This window comes from Pseudophryne corroboree, chromosome 7 (assembly GCF_028390025.1).
Source record: "Pseudophryne corroboree isolate aPseCor3 chromosome 7, aPseCor3.hap2, whole genome shotgun sequence".
NCBI lineage: Eukaryota > Metazoa > Chordata > Amphibia > Anura > Myobatrachidae > Pseudophryne > Pseudophryne corroboree.
Window position 1 is genome coordinate 196,058,490 of NC_086450.1, and position 15,784 is coordinate 196,074,273.

Sequence of the window (15,784 nt, forward strand, 5' to 3'; positions counted from 1 at the left end):
CAGGGATGGGGGAGAGCGGAGGAGTGTCACCGAGTAGCGGGGGGAGGTGCTGTGAAGGGATGGGAGTGCGGTGGACTAAAACTCACTAGGAGCAGGGAGGGTGGCGCGGTACAGGGACGTGGCAGTGCAGGAGAGTGTCACCGAGTAGTGGGGGGAGGTGCGGTGCAGAGATGGCGGGAGTGCTGTGGACTCACCAGCAGCAGCGGGGGATGGCGTGGTGCTGTGCATGGGGGTGGGGATTGCCAGTGCCTTTACTGGTTTTGTCATTCAGCAGCTACAATGCGGGGGACGGGGCTGACAAAGTCTAGGATGAAATGTGGAATCCTCCTGTCTATAGGGACATGGTGTTTTTGGCTGAATAACACACAACACATATGTACAAACTCATGGTCAACCTAAGGACTCTGGGATGAAGAGGCTGTTGCCAGATTACACACAGCATTTTGGCTGTTCTAGCAGTGGTTAGAGCCCCTCGCTGCCACTATCCATGTCAGGTCTGGAGATGGTGGGCTATCACTACAGCAGGTGATGGGGCCCACCACTACACAGAAAAACCATCTTGCATGCTACAGTTGGGGGGGGGGGGATTTAAAGTATAGACAATCCACCTCTGCAGAATACCGATTGCGGAGGAAGCAGCATGCGGGAGTCATGCCCACAGAAGATGCCAGCAGTAGGTGGCGGGACAGGAGGCGGCTGGGGGTGGTACAGGATGAGGGTGACACGGGCAGGAATAGGACAGTCAGGCTGGAGAGGAGTAGGGGGCAGGACCTAGCCTGCCCCTTTCATCCCCTCTATGTTCCCACAATGCTGCAATCTTTCCCTTGTAACCTGCCGCACCTCCCCCCCCCCGCCGTATTGTGTAAAATGGGGACACTTGCCTGCCATCATGTGGAAAATGGGGACACTTGCCTGCCGTATTGTGTAAAATGGGGACTCTTGCCTGCCGTATTGTGTAAAATGGAGACACTTGCCTGCCATCATGTGGAAAAATAAGATTTTACTTACCGATAAATCTATTTCTCGGAGTCCGTAGTGGATGCTGGGGTTCCTGAAAGGACCATGGGGAATAGCGGCTCCGCAGGAGACAGGGCACAAAAAGTAAAGCTTTTTCCGATCAGGTGGTGTGCACTGGCTCCTCCCCCTATGACCCTCCTCCAGACTCCAGTTAGGTACTGTGCCCGGACGAGCGTACACAATAAGGGAGGATTTTGAATCCCGGGTAAGACTCATACCAGCCACACCAATCACACCGTACAACTTGTGATCTAAACCCAGTTAACAGTATGATAACAGCGGAGCCTCTGAAAGATGGCTTCCTACAACAATAACCCGAATAAGTTAACAATAACTATGTACAATTTATGCAGATAATCCGCACTTGGGATGGGCGCCCAGCATCCACTACGGACTCCGAGAAATAGATTTATCGGTAAGTAAAATCTTATTTTCTCTATCGTCCTAGTGGATGCTGGGGTTCCTGAAAGGACCATGGGGATTATACCAAAGCTCCCAAACGGGCGGGAGAGTGCGGATGACTCTGCAGCACCGAATGAGAGAACTCCAGGTCCTCCTTAGCCAGAGTATCAAATTTGTAAAATTTTACAAACGTGTTCTCCCCTGACCACGTAGCTGCTCGGCAAAGTTGTAATGCCGAGACCCCTCGGGCAGCCGCCCAAGATGAGCCCACCTTCCTTGTGGAGTGGGCCTTTACAGATTTAGGCTGTGGCAGGCCTGCCACAGAATGTGCCAGTTGGATTGTGCTACAGATCCAACGAGCAATCGTCTGCTTAGACGCAGGAGCACCCATCTTGTTGGGTGCATACAATATAAACAACGAGTCAGATTTTCTGACTCCAGCTGTTCTTGCAATATATATTTTTAATGCTCTGACAACGTCCAGTAACTTGGAGTCCTCCAAGTCACTTGTAGCCGCAGGCTCTACAATAGGCTGGTTCAGATGAAATGCTGACACCACCTTAGGGAGAAAATGCGGACGAGTCCGCAGTTCTGCCCTGTCCGAATGGAAAATCAGATATGGGCTTTTGTAAGATAAAGCTGCCAATTCTGACACTCTCCTGGCAGAAGCCAGGGCTAGAAGCATGGTCACTTTCCAAGTGAGATATTTCAAATCCACCTTATTTAGTGGTTCAAACCAATGAGATTTTAGAAAATCCAAAACTACATTGAGATCCCACGGTGCCACTGGAGGCACCACAGGAGGCTGTATATGCAGCACTCCCTTAACAAAGGTCTGGACTTCAGGGACTGAAGCCAATTCTTTTTGAAAGAAAATCGACAGGGCCGAAATTTGAACCTTAATAGATCCCAATTTGAGACCCATAGACAATCCTGATTGCAGGAAATGTAGGAATCGACCCAGTTGAAATTCCTCCGTCGGAGCACTCCGATCTTCGCACCACGCAACATATTTTCGCCAAATTCGGTGATAATGTTGCACGGTTACTTCTTTCCTTGCTTTAATCAAAGTAGGAATGACTTCTTCCGGCATGCCTTTTTCCATTAGGATCCGGCGTTCAACCGCCATGCCGTCAAACGCAGCCGCGGTAAGTCTTGAAACAGACAGGGACCCTGCTGAAGCAAGTCCCTCCTTAGAGGTAGAGGCCACGGATCTTCCGTGATCATCTCTTGAAGTTCCGGGTACCAAGTCCTTCTTGGCCAATCCGGAACCACTAGTATCGTTCTTACGCCTCTTTGCCGTATAATTCTCAATACTTTTGGTATGAGAGGCAGAGGAGGAAACACATACACCGACTGGTACACCCAAGGCGTTACCAGCGCGTCCACAGCTATTGCCTGCGGATCTCTTGACCTGGCGCAATACCTGTCCAGTTTTTCGTTGAGGCGAGACGCCATCATGTCCACCATTGGTCTTTCCCAACGGGTTACCAGCATGTGGAAGACTTCTGGATGAAGTCCCCACTCTCCCGGGTGAAGATCGTGTCTGCTGAGGAAGTCTGCTTCCCAGTTGTCCACTCCCGGGATGAACACTGCTGATAGCGCTATCACATGATTCTCTGCCCAGCGAAGAATCCTTGCAGCTTCTGCCATTGCACTCCTGCTTCTTGTGCCGCCCTGTCTGTTCACATGGGCGACTGCCGTGATGTTGTCCGACTGGATCAACACCGGTTTTCCCTGAAGCAGAGGTTCTGCCTGGCTTAGAGCATTGTATATTGCTCTTAGTTCCAGAATGTTTATGTGAAGAGACGTTTCCAGGCTCGTCCATACTCCCTGGAAGTTTCTTCCTTGTGTGACTGCTCCCCAGCCTCTCAGGCTGGCGTCCGTGGTCACCAGGATCCAATCCTGTATGCTGAATCTGCGGCCCTCCAATAGATGAGGACTCTGCAACCACCACAGAAGAGACACCCTTGTCCTTGGAGACAGGGTTATCCGTAGGTGCATCTGAAGATGCGACCCTGACCATTTGTCCAACAGATCCCTTTGGAAAATTCTTGCGTGGAATCTGCCGAATGGAATTGCTTCGTAAGAAGCCACCATTTTTCCCAGGACTCTTGTGCATTGATGTACAGACACCTTTCCTGGTTTTAGGAGGTTCCTGACAAGCTCGGATAACTCCTTGGCTTTTTCCTCCGGGAGAAAAACCTTTTTCTGAACCGTGTCCAGAATCATCCCTAGGAACAGCAGACGAGTTGTCGGCATTAACTGGGATTTTGGAATATTCAGAATCCACCCGTGCTGTTTTAGCACTTCTTGAGACAGTGCTAATCCCATCTCTAGCTGTTCTCTGGACCTCGCCCTTATTAGGAGATCGTCCAAGTATGGGATAATTAATACGCCTTTTCTTCGAAGAAGAATCATCATCTCGGCCATTACCTTTGTAAAGATCCGAGGTGCCGTGGACAATCCGAACGGCAGCGTCTGAAACTGATAGTGACAGTTTTGTACAACGAACCTGAGGTACCCCTGGTGTGAGGGGTAAATTGGAACGTGGAGATACGCATCCTTGATGTCCAAGGATACCATAAAGTCCCCCTCTTCCAGGTTCGCTATCACTGCTCTGAGTGACTCCATTTTGAACTTGAACTTCTTTATGTACAGGTTCAAGGACTTCAGATTTAGAATAGGCCTTACCGAGCCATCCGGCTTCGGTACCACAAAAAGAGTGGAATAATACCCCTTCCCTTGTTGTAGAAGAGGTACCTTGACTATCACCTGCTGAGAGTACAGCTTGTGAATGGCTTCCAAAACCGTCTCCCTTTCGGAGGGGGACGTTGGTAAAGCAGACTTCAGGAAACGGCGAGGTGGATCCGTCTCTAATTCCAACCTGTACCCTTGAGATATTATCTGCAGGATCCAGGGATCTACCTGCGAGTGAGCCCACTGCGCGCTGTAATTTTTGAGACGACCGCCCACCATCCCCGAGTCCGCTTGAGGAGCCCCAGCGTCATGCTGAGGCTTTTGTAGAAGCCGGGGAGGGCTTCTGTTCCTGGGAAGGAGCTGCGTGTTGCTGTCTCTTCCCTCGACCTTTGCCTCGTGGCAGATATGAATAGCCCTTTGCTCTCTTATTTTTAAAGGAACGAAAGGGCTGCGGTTGAAAAGTCGGTGCCTTTTTCTGTGGGGGAGTGACTTGAGGTAGAAAGGTGGATTTCCCGGCTGTAGCCGTGGCCACCAAATCTGATAGACCGACTCCAAATAACTCCTCCCCTTTATACGGCAAAACTTCCATATGCCGTTTTGAATCCGCATCGCCTGTCCACTGTCGCGTCCATAAAGCTCTTCTGGCCGAAATGGACATAGCACTTACCCGTGATGCCAGTGTGCAGATATCCCTCTGTGCATCACGCATATAAAGAAATGCATCCTTTATTTGTTCTAACGACAGTAAAATATTGTCCCTGTCCAGGGTATCAATATTTTCAATCAGGGACTCTGACCAAACTACCCCAGCACTGCCCATCCAGGCAGTCGCTACAGCTGGTCGTAGTATAACACCTGCATGTGTGTATATACTTTTTTGGATATTTTCCATCCTCCTATCTGATGGATCTTTAAGTGCGGCCGTCTCAGGAGAGGGTAACGCCACTTGTTTAGATAAGCGTGTTAGCGCCTTGTCCACCCTAGGAGGTGTTTCCCAGCGCTCCCTAACCTCTGGCGGGAAAGGGTATAATGCCAATAATTTCTTTGAAATTATCAGTTTTTTATCAGGGGCAACCCACGCTTCATTACACACGTCATTTAATTCTTCTGATTCAGGAAAAACTATAGGTAGTTTTTTCATACCCCACATAATACCCTGTTTAGTGGTACCTGTAGTATCAGCTAAATGTAACGCCTCCTTCATTGCCAAAATCATATAACGTGTGGCCCTACTGGAAAATACGGTTGATTCGTCACCGTCACCACTGGAGTCATCGCCTGTGTCTGGGTCTGTGTCGACCGACTGAGGCCAAGGGCGTTTCACAGCCCCTGACGGTGTTTGAGTCGCCTGGACAGGCACTAATTGATTGTCCGGCCGCCTCATGTCGTCAAACGACTGCTTTAGCGTGTTGACACTATCCCGTAGTTCCCTAAATAAAGGCATCCATTCCGGTGTCGACTCCCTAGGGGGTGACATCCTCATATTTGGCAATTGCTCCGCCTCCACACCAATATCGTCCTCATACATGTCGACACACACGTACCGACACACAGCAGACACACAGGGAATGCTCCTAATGAAGACAGGACCCACTAGCCCTTTGGGGAGACAGAGGGAGAGTTTGCCAGCACACACCAAAAGCGCTATATATATATCAGGGATAGCCTTATAATAAGTGCTCCCTTATAGCTGCTTTGTTATATCAAATTATCGCCATAAATGTGCCCCCCCCTCTCTGTTTTACCCTGTTTCTGTAGTGCAGTGCAGGGGAGAGACTTGGGAGCCGTCCTGACCAGCGGAGCTGTGAGAGGAAATGGCGCCGTGTGCTGAGGAGATAGGCCCCGCCCCTTTTCTGGCGGGCTCGTCTCCCGCTATTTAGAGAAATCAGGCAGGGGTTAAATATCTCCATATAGCCTCTAGGGCTATATGTGAGGTATTTTTAGCCTTTATAGGTAATCATTTTGCCTCCCAGGGCGCCCCCCTCCCAGCGCCCTGCACCCTCAGTGACTGCCGTGTGAAGTGTGCTGAGAGGAAAATGGCGCACAGCTGCAGTGCTGTGCGCTACCTTTTGAAGACTGCAGGAGTCTTCAGCCGCCGATTCTGGACCTCTTCTGTCTTCAGCATCTGCAAGGGGGCCGGCGGCGTGGCTCCGGTGACCATCCAGGCTGTACCCGTGATCGTCCCTCTGGAGCTTGATGTCCAGTAGCCAAGAAGCCAATCCATCCTGCACGCAGGTGAGTTGACTCCTTCTCCCCTCAGTCCCTCGCTGCAGTGATCCTGTTGCCAGCAGGAATCACTGTAAAATAAAAAACCTAGCTAAACTTTTTCTAAGCAGCTCTTTAGGAGAGCCACCTAGATTGCACCCTTCTCGGCCGGGCACAAAAATCTAACTGGAGTCTGGAGGAGGGTCATAGGGGGAGGAGCCAGTGCACACCACCTGATCGGAAAAAGCTTTACTTTTTGTGCCCTGTCTCCTGCGGAGCCGCTATTCCCCATGGTCCTTTCAGGAACCCCAGCATCCACTAGGACGATAGAGAAATGGGGTTTTAATGTATCAAGGGCATTGCGGTGTATGGCATAATATATTACATTTTTTTCCTGTGCTCGCCGTGATCTGTCGGTGCAAGGTCAAAAACTGGGGTGTAAGGTAGTCTTCTCAGACGAGGCCATGCCCATTTTACAGAGACCACGCCCATTGTATCGATGTCATGCCCCCTTTGCCGGGAGCCTTTTAATTTTATATCTATGGGGGGGATGGGGGGCGCATTTCTTTGTTATGTCAATGGGGGGGCGCATTTTTAAATCTCGCACTGGGAGCCAAATTGGCTAGAATCAGCCCTGGCGATGTCTTATGTTTGTGCTTTTATTATGTCTATTCTTCGATGTGTTCTTACTTATGTCACTGAATTGATACGCTGCAACTCGCTGAATATGATGTTGCTCTAAATGTTGCCTATCTGCTATGACAGATCCTTGCTTGACCTACTTTGATGGTTCCTATGTGATACCTGTTTGTTTGTTTGTTTGTTTGTTTTTTTGGAATGTTGATGTTCTGGTTTTTGTTTGTTTGTGAAAAATCTAAATTTCTTAATAAAGAAATACTGAATAAAAAAATAATAATCAATGCTATTCTGATTACATGGAATGGGATCATCCTGAGAGGACATATCCTCTGCAGCATATGACACAGAGTCCCTGGACATTGCTAGTGGTGACCACAGACACTCCACACAGACACACAGGGGATACAGACAGAGTTTCTCCCGCAAGAATGGCAAAGAGACACAGAGATTTATTATTAGCAGTTATTTATATAGCGCACACACATTCCACAGCGCTTTACAGAGAATATTTGCCCATTCACATCAGTCCCTGCCCCAGTGGAGCTTACAATCTATATTCCCTATCACATGTACACACAGACACATTCACTAGGGTTAATTTTGTTCGGAGCCAATTATCCTACCAATATATTTTTTGAGGTGAAAGGAAACCGGAGAACCCGGAGGAAAACCCACCAAGTACGGGGAGAATATACAAACTCAGCGCAGTTGGGGCCATGGTAGGAATGGAACCCATGACCTCAGTGCTGTGAGGCAGTAATGCTAACTATTACACCATCCGTACTGCCCACACACACACAGCGCTATTATTATACAAAGGGAGCCCCTTTATAAGCGCTGGCTGTGTACCTTAATAGGTTACACAGCCGTTTTGCAGCCTCCCCCACCCTTCTACAACCCCCTGGTACCGTGTAGGATAGCTGAAGATTGATGTGGAGGGACTTGCTTCTTTTCCTATACAGCGCTGTGCAGGCAGGAAAATGGCGCTGAAACGCTGCTGGGTCCACTCTGAGGAGAAGCTCCACCCCCGTAATGGCGTCGTCTTCCCGCTCCTCTTAGGATTATACTGGCCTGAGGTATGATGCTGGCTGAGATTCGAGACCCCGACAGACTGTGGTGACCAGTGTAGGGTTAGGCGCTGGCTCAGGGCGCCCCTCACCACTAGTGCACGCAGGGGGGGTTTCTGAGTACCTAGAAACCCCCCCTGCTGATCCATTGCTGCAGCTTTCCGATTATTATTTTTTTATATATTTTTTTTTAGAAGACGGAGGAGCTGGGTTTATGCGGCAGCTGCTTCCTCACAGATACCGGGGATGGGCTAACAACAGGCTGCATCGCCGCTAGGGGGAGCTGCAGCGGCATCAGCGCGCAGCTCCTCCAAGGAAGTTTACACTGGGCTTTGAGAGCAGGGCTGGCCAGGTGACGCACACTCTGCCTCCATCCTGACATCTGCAGGTCAAGATTCTGAGGCGCCTGCAGCCCGCATTAAGCTTCACTGTGTGAGGTGAGTGAGTGGGTGGGCGAGCGGGCTGGCGGGTGCCAGATGGCAGGATGCCAGGGGGCAACAAACATGAACAATGGCTTAATAAATAGCAAGGGTTTGTGCAAAAGTGCTTGGGCGGGCTGTATTTCTTCCTCTTTTAAAGTCCCCACATTGATATAGAACTATCTATATTGTACATATGTATGCACATATATACACACACACATACTGTATGTGTGTGTGTATATATATATATATATATATATATATATACATATATACACACACACGAGTGATGAAAATTCTGTCAGTGCCACCATTTCTATACTGCATTTTATCTGTGTGTGTGTGTGTGTGTGTGTGTGTGTGTGTGTGTGTGTGTGTGTGTGTGTGTGTGTGTATATATATATATATATATATATATATAATAGCATATTACATTACTATTGTAAGAAACTGTGGCAGGTTACAGAGTGTGTTATACCTCAGTCTTCACTCCCCTATGCTTGGCTCCACCCCTTTGGAAACCCCCCCTTCACAAATCCTGCGTTTGCCCCTGCTCACAGTGCCACACCATTGTACCGCTGAGCCTCCCGAAGCGCAATTAGTACTGCGCTCCTACCCTTATGCTGCCATCTTCACACCAGCCCCCCGCTTGTCAGGGGGGTCGGTGTCTCACTCGCCACAAACTTCAGCTCTGTAAGGGAGTGGCAGCAGGCTGCTGGGGTGAGCGATCCCCTGTGGCGGGGAACGATGTATCCCCTCTGGAGCTCAGTGTCCAGTCAGCGGAGACAGTGGCTCAAAGCCCGCAGGGCGGACACTGCTCCCCCCCTTAGTCCCACGCTGCAGGGAGGCTGTTGCCAGCAGCCTCACTGTAAAATAAAAACCTCTAAAATTAAACTTTACTAGAAAAGCTCTGTATAGCTCCCCTAGCTGTGACTGGCTTCTCCGGGCACATTTTCTAAATTGAGTCTGGTAGGAGGGGCATAGAGGGAGGAGCCAGCCCACACTCTCAAACTCTTAAAGTGCCAATGGCTCCTGGTGGATCCGTCTATACCCCATGTTACTAACATGGACCCCAGCATCCTCTAGGACGTAAGAGAAAACAAAATTGCAGAGGATGGAAAAAGTTTGCGGCAAAATCTGTCCACCTGTTTCCCATATTATATCCCCTCCCCATATGTAACTCTGCCTCCTGTCTCACCAAGCATGCCTCTGCACATTGGGAGGGGAAGGGGGGACAGAGGTACTCATGGGGAGGGGGCCCCATGAGTACCTCTGCCCCCCCCCCCCCCTCCCAATGTGCACCTATCATCTCCCCTACCCATATGTACTTCTGCATCATGCCTCACTAAGCATGCCTCTGCTCCCACTCCCCATGAGTGCCTCTGACTTTGCTTCCTACCTCCCCATCATCTATCCTTCCCATATGTACCTTTGCCCACCCTTCCCCTCAGTGCCTCTGACCACTACTTCCCCAATTGTGGTTTTGACCCCTCCCCATTTGCAGGGTTGCCGACTTTCTGATTGCTCTCCCTCGGGAGAGGGCAGCCAGCTCGGCGCAGCAGGGGAAGGGGAGGGAGGGCAGGCATGACAGGGGCGTGGCTAAGTAGCTGAGACACCATAGGGGGCGTGGAGCTTATGGTCACATCACTGTGGCCACGCCCCCACTATACAGTGCAGATATTACAGGCACTGTGCAGCGGGGGGCAGGCCTACAATGATGCGATTCAGCAGGAATCCCACCATTGGGTCCCCTTGGACCGCCCACTTGTGCTCTGCAGGCGGGCAGCCGAGTGGGGTTGTGGGGGAGCTGCAGCACTGCAGGAGACTTGCCAACCTTTCCGGGGGGCCGGGAGGGGCACACGATTTTCGGGAGCCTTCCGTACATTCCAGGAGGGTAAGCAAGTATGCCCACATGTGCCTCTGATCCCCCCCACCCCCTCCCATGTGTACTTCTGGCCTTTTTCTCCCATGTGTACTTATGGCCTTTTTCTCCCCATGTGGGTTGGTGGCTGCTGATCAGAAGTACCATGGAGGAAAGGAGACAAGTCCATGCTCAGAGCTACATAACTGAACCTAAAGATGGCAGGTAAGAACAATTTTCCTTTTAATACTAATTAAAAGGATTATGTAGTAGGTGCCGAGTTTAAGGATCTGTGTGTTTTCAGCAAATTCGCTGCTAAATTTAAAACATTGGAGGCACCTTCAAATTTTGCTATGGGACCCACAAAGTTCTAGCTACGCCCCTGTCTGTATCTCTACATAGTATAACATAAAGTCCCCAGTAGGCGCCTGTCTGTTTGTTCGGGCTAATCCAAAGAACCACTGGGCGGATTTTGATGTGGTTCTCACAATTCTATAGAGCATTTGTCGATGAAGGTTTAGATGTATGAAACATGACTTTATGACAAAAGGGAGCTATGCAGTGACAGTTTTAGTGAACCAAGTCAGGACCCATGTGAAGCTGGGGCAGGTCGCTAGTGTGTAAATAAAATAGTCCCAGCACCACAAATGCGTAAAACACATTGTAGTGCCCCCAGTTCACATTAAACCATGCAAAACCCCAAGTTCACATATGCCACAGTGCCCCCACGCTGGTGAAGTAGCTATGCGTGATGCACCCTAGCACTACCCCCTCTGCCCTGTTGTTAATAGAGCACTGATGGTGATATGCCTGTAGCTGCCAACAGTCCCATTTTCCTGGTGACCAAAAGGGATGTGGCATCAGTGGGGTTGCCACCGCTCTAGCATATAAGGGCTTGAGGAGACTCTGAGGCATGTAAGGAGACATGAGGGGTTCTAAGACTTTCTGGCTGCCTTGGTAGGGGGCATCTAGGTCGGCAGAGAAGGAGGTGTGCAGTGGGCAAGAAGAGTCATAGGTGGGCGATACGGGGACACGGCAACGCAATTGTATCATCGTAACCAGAGGCGAAACTACCGCCAGTGCAACCAGTGCGTTGCACTGGGGCCCGCCTCTGTCCAGGGGCCCAAAGCATGTAATGAGTCAAACTGACTCATTACATGCCGCTGCGTGCTGCGGGCAACCGCTGCCCGCAGCGCACAGCCGCCCGGAGAGGAGAGGAGCAGCGGTACAGGGGAAGGTGGAGGAGGGAGCCGCAGCAGCACTTTGTTACTGGTGGAGGAGCTGCTGCCCCTCTGCTTCACTATAGGCTGTCTTTCGAGAACAGCCTATAGTGAAGTAGAGGGGCAGCAGCAGCAGCGCTAACACCAATAACACAGCGCTGCTGCGGCTCCCACCTCCACCTCCCTCCTCCTCCTTCTCTACTGCCCGGGAATCGTCAAGCTGCACCGAGGAGCCTGAGCCAGCGGAGAGGGTAAGTATAATTCTTCTTTCTTTCTTTCCTTTCTTTCTGTCTTTGTTGGGACTGCCTGCCGCTATGTGTAAAAATGGGGAATCTGCCTGCCGCTATGTGTAAAAATGGGGAATCTGCCTGCCGCTATGTGTAAAAATGGGGAATCTGCCTGCCGCAATGTGTAAAAAGGGGGAATCTGCCTGCCGCAATGTGTAAAAAGGGGGAATCTGCCTGCCGCAATGTGTAAAAATGGGGAATCTGCCTGCCGCAATGTAAAAATGGGGAGTCTGCCTGCCGCTATGTGTAAAAATGGGGAATCTGCCTGCCGCAATGTGTAAAAAGGGGGAATCTGCCTGTCGCAATGTGTAAAAAGGGGGAATCTGCCTGCCATAATATGTAAAAAGGGGGACGCTGTCTGCCGTAATGTGTAACAAGGGCACGCTGTCTGCCGTAATCTGTAAAAAGGGGACGCTGTCTGCCGTTATGTGTAAAAAGTGTACGCTGTCTGACGTAATGTGTAAAAAGGGGACGCTGTCTGCCGAATGGTGTAAAAAGGGGAACGCTGTCTGCCGTTATGTGTAAAAAGTGTACGCTGTCTGCCGCTATGTTTAACAAGGGCACGCTGTCTGCCGTTATGTGTAAAAAGTGTATGCTGTCTGCCGCTATGTGTAACAAGGGCACGCTGTCTGCCGTTATGTGTAAAAAGGGGATGCTGTCTGCCGTTATGTGTAAAAAGTGCACGCTGTCTGCCGTAATGTGTAAAAAGGGGGACGCTGTCTGCCGTAATGTGTAAAAAGGGGACGCTGTCTGCCGTAATGTGTAAAAAGAGGAATCTGTCCGCTGTAAGGTGTAAAAGGGTCTCTACCTGGTGTAGTGGTGCGGCGTAATTTGAACAATGGAGACTACTGTGCACCGTTTTATGAATTGGTATTATTTTGTGGCCACACCCCTTCCCCACGAAGCCACGCCACTATGTATTTTTGCGCGCGCCTGCGGCGCGCACTGCCCCTGTTTTACATGCAGGGGTGGGGCTCCGATGCCGTTTCTTGCACACAGTGCTAAAATGTCTAGTTACGGCACTGTTGCTAGGTATCCATTTCTCTGGCCCTGAGCAGGTCCCCCCTCACCAGATCCTCTCCAGGGGTGAGGGGGTGGACTTGGATGGGGTGGAAGGGGGGGGCCCAAAGCATTTTGCCGCACCTGGGCCCACCGCTCGCTAGTTCCGCCACTGATCGTAACCCGCCACTATACAATGCCGAGATTATTGCATGATTTGCATCATTGACCAGCCGGACTGCCCACTTTACTTGTGAAGTGGGTAGTGCTGGGTGGGTGCGGTGCAGCTTCGGGAGACTTGAATGCTCTTCTGAGCAGCCGGGCAGGGCCGTCTTTTCGTATGGGCTTAATGGGCTCTTGCCCAAGGGCCCCAGGAGTATAAGGGCCCTAGGCTGATAGCTGAGGATCCCCTCTTTCCAGGGGTACCAGATTTTTGAAAATCGGCCCTGGGGAACAGGAGATATCCGACTTGAAAGCAGCGATCCCCATCCAAGTCTGTTAATTGCTCTTCCCAGCCAGAGATCTGGAGTTCTGTCTGATTTAAAGTTTTTCTGAGGATATAATCCAAAAGCTGTGACTCTCCCCTTTTGTGAGACACTGGCATCTTGTCTCTACTATGCCCAGAACCAGAGATATCAGCTTTCAAGCAGCTGGTCCCTGCTCCAGCTCCAAACGCCTAATATGCAGTTTTAGATTTTTGTTGGTGAATTGCTCTGGCTGCTGAACTCTGATCCCCAAGTCTCCAGAAACTCCTGAAAGGTGGGACTCTCTAGTTTTTTTTTATCCCATTCCAAGCTAAGAAATATATTTTCAGGAACTTGAGATATCTGCAATCAAGCAAACTGCCCTCCCACCGGAAAATGATAAATATTAAGCCCACTCCACTATCCACCCCTCCCCTATGTATTAAACAACCCCTACCACCCTGAAAGCCCAGGGCTCCTTCATTCAGCCCAACGCCCCCTTCTACAGTTTAGCCCCATCTGTGCAGTAAAGGAGTAATTAGCAGAAATTACTGCTCCAGGTCCTACATGCTAAGCGGAAGATAGAACACCCCCTACCGCCTGCAGGACATCAAACATGCCTCCCAACTATCCCGATTTTCGCGGGACAGTCCTGTTTTTTGGGGACTGTCCCGCTGTCCCACCCGCGGGCCGCAGTGTCCCGCGGTGGGGGCAGTTGGGAGGTTCCTGCACTCGCAGCAGCAGTGAATACAGGAGGAAAGGGGGCATGCCAGCAGCTTACTGAGCGCTGGGCATGCCCCCTCAGTGATAAAAATGGGGGGGGGGGCCTCACGATCGCGGGTCCTCCATGAAGCCACACACCCTTTTCATGGGCCACGCACGTGTCCCTCTTTACTACAGAAGTTGAAAGGTATGCATCAAAGCTGCTGCTGATAGCACCCCCACCCCTACCACTGAAGGATGGGTAGGGGGCCCAGTGCATTGATGTGCCCAGGGGCCTACACTGCTGTTAAGACGGCCCTGCAGCCGGGAGCGACACCTGAGATTCGGGAGAATAGGCAAATATGAGCAGATGCCATATAAAGGAGCATAAGTGAGCCTGAAATCTGAGAAATAAAAAGGATGTAACTCTACTGTGGTTTCCACCACAGCCCTTGCCTCACCCACTGTCCAGAAATCTAAAAACTAAAAGGTGGCTGACCATGTTCAAGCTGTTTCAAAGAAACGTTCAATATTACATTTGGAGATTTATATATATATATATATATATATATATATATATATATATATACACACATTTTTTTTAAATAAAAAAGAAGCGGGTTCTAATCTAACGCAAAGGGTGATCCTCAAACGACTCACCTTGAACACAATCCATTAAAAGCAAACTCAGAACTTGAATTATGTCAGAGCTAAACTACCCGTTTCTCTCCAACTGCTGAAGGACTACAAATCCAAGCATGTTGCTCACAAAGAACTTTAGAACGATATTACTTCACGTCATAATTTTATCCCCACTGAAGTGGCCATTTTGCTTGAAACAATTTTGTAAGCTTCAATAGTGTATGGTCCACTAGAAAATGGCGGATACTATAGTTCTACACATATGAGTTGAAGACACTTTTAGAATAAACTTATCATGCATTTCAGTACGGTTGTGTCTATTTTTGTGTAAGCAGAATTCATTTTCTGGGTTGTAATGAATACAGCAGACGCTTGTTGCATTGTTGTAAGGTCATTTACCTGAGGTAACTACTACGTGTTTCCAGACTGGGATTCTTATAAACAATCATGATTGAGTATGTACCTGTATTATTTGTCCGGCCAGGGCCGCGCTCGGTAGCTATTCCAGTGTACCGAGACAGGAGAGTCTCATAGCCGCGTCATCTCTATGGATACCAGCGGTCGTGTCCATGGCAACAGAGCCCGTCACTGTGACGCCTGGTCTACAGTATGTCTGCACCGCCATCTAGTGTCTGATCTGTTCCGTGTAGAGCATGAACCAGCCATGTATATTATATGCAGAATTAAAATAAATACAGATTACATAAACGATCCTATTCTAGGTCAGTGGAATATAGACACTGGAAGATGCAACAGTCACATGTGGGACCGATTTATAGCTATTTATGGATTCATTTTTTTTATTGGTTTACAAAAAAATATTCGGAAACATAAATTTGTAAGAACCCCCACAGTGGTCTCAGGATCAGACATCGGACCCCTGGGCTAGCTTAACTAAACTGCCTCAGAAATTCTATTGGGAATAGTAACCTGTGGCAAGCAAAGCAGCACGCAAGGGTTCACATTTTAATGTTCTGAACAAGTTTAAGGATGTACTGAAGCAGTTTAGTTATGCTAACCCAGGGGTTTCCATGTTCTAAACTTGAACCACCAGGAAGGGGCAGTGTACAGGGCCGTCTTAACGGCAGTGTAGGCCCCTGGGCACAGCAATGCATTGGACCCCCTACCCATCTGAAGGGTTAAATCTCCTCTGTCAT

The 15,784-nt window shown here is 49.7% G+C and overlaps 1 protein-coding gene across 4 annotated transcripts in view; it reads right to left on the reverse strand.

Moving 5' to 3' along the window:
• Positions 1-15,208, reverse strand: part of CATIP (ciliogenesis associated TTC17 interacting protein) — a 114,706-nt gene extending 99,498 nt beyond the window's left edge. For 2 of the 4 annotated variants that reach the window (XM_063933924.1, XM_063933923.1), the window contains exon 1: positions 15,091-15,208. The gene's annotated coding sequence lies outside the window, so the exon portion shown is untranslated. Of the gene's footprint in view, positions 1-14,645; positions 14,816-15,090 lie in introns of those variants that run through there. The other 2 variants (XM_063933921.1, XM_063933922.1) reach the window with 2 other exon arrangements.
• Positions 15,209-15,784: the final 576 nt, after the last annotated feature.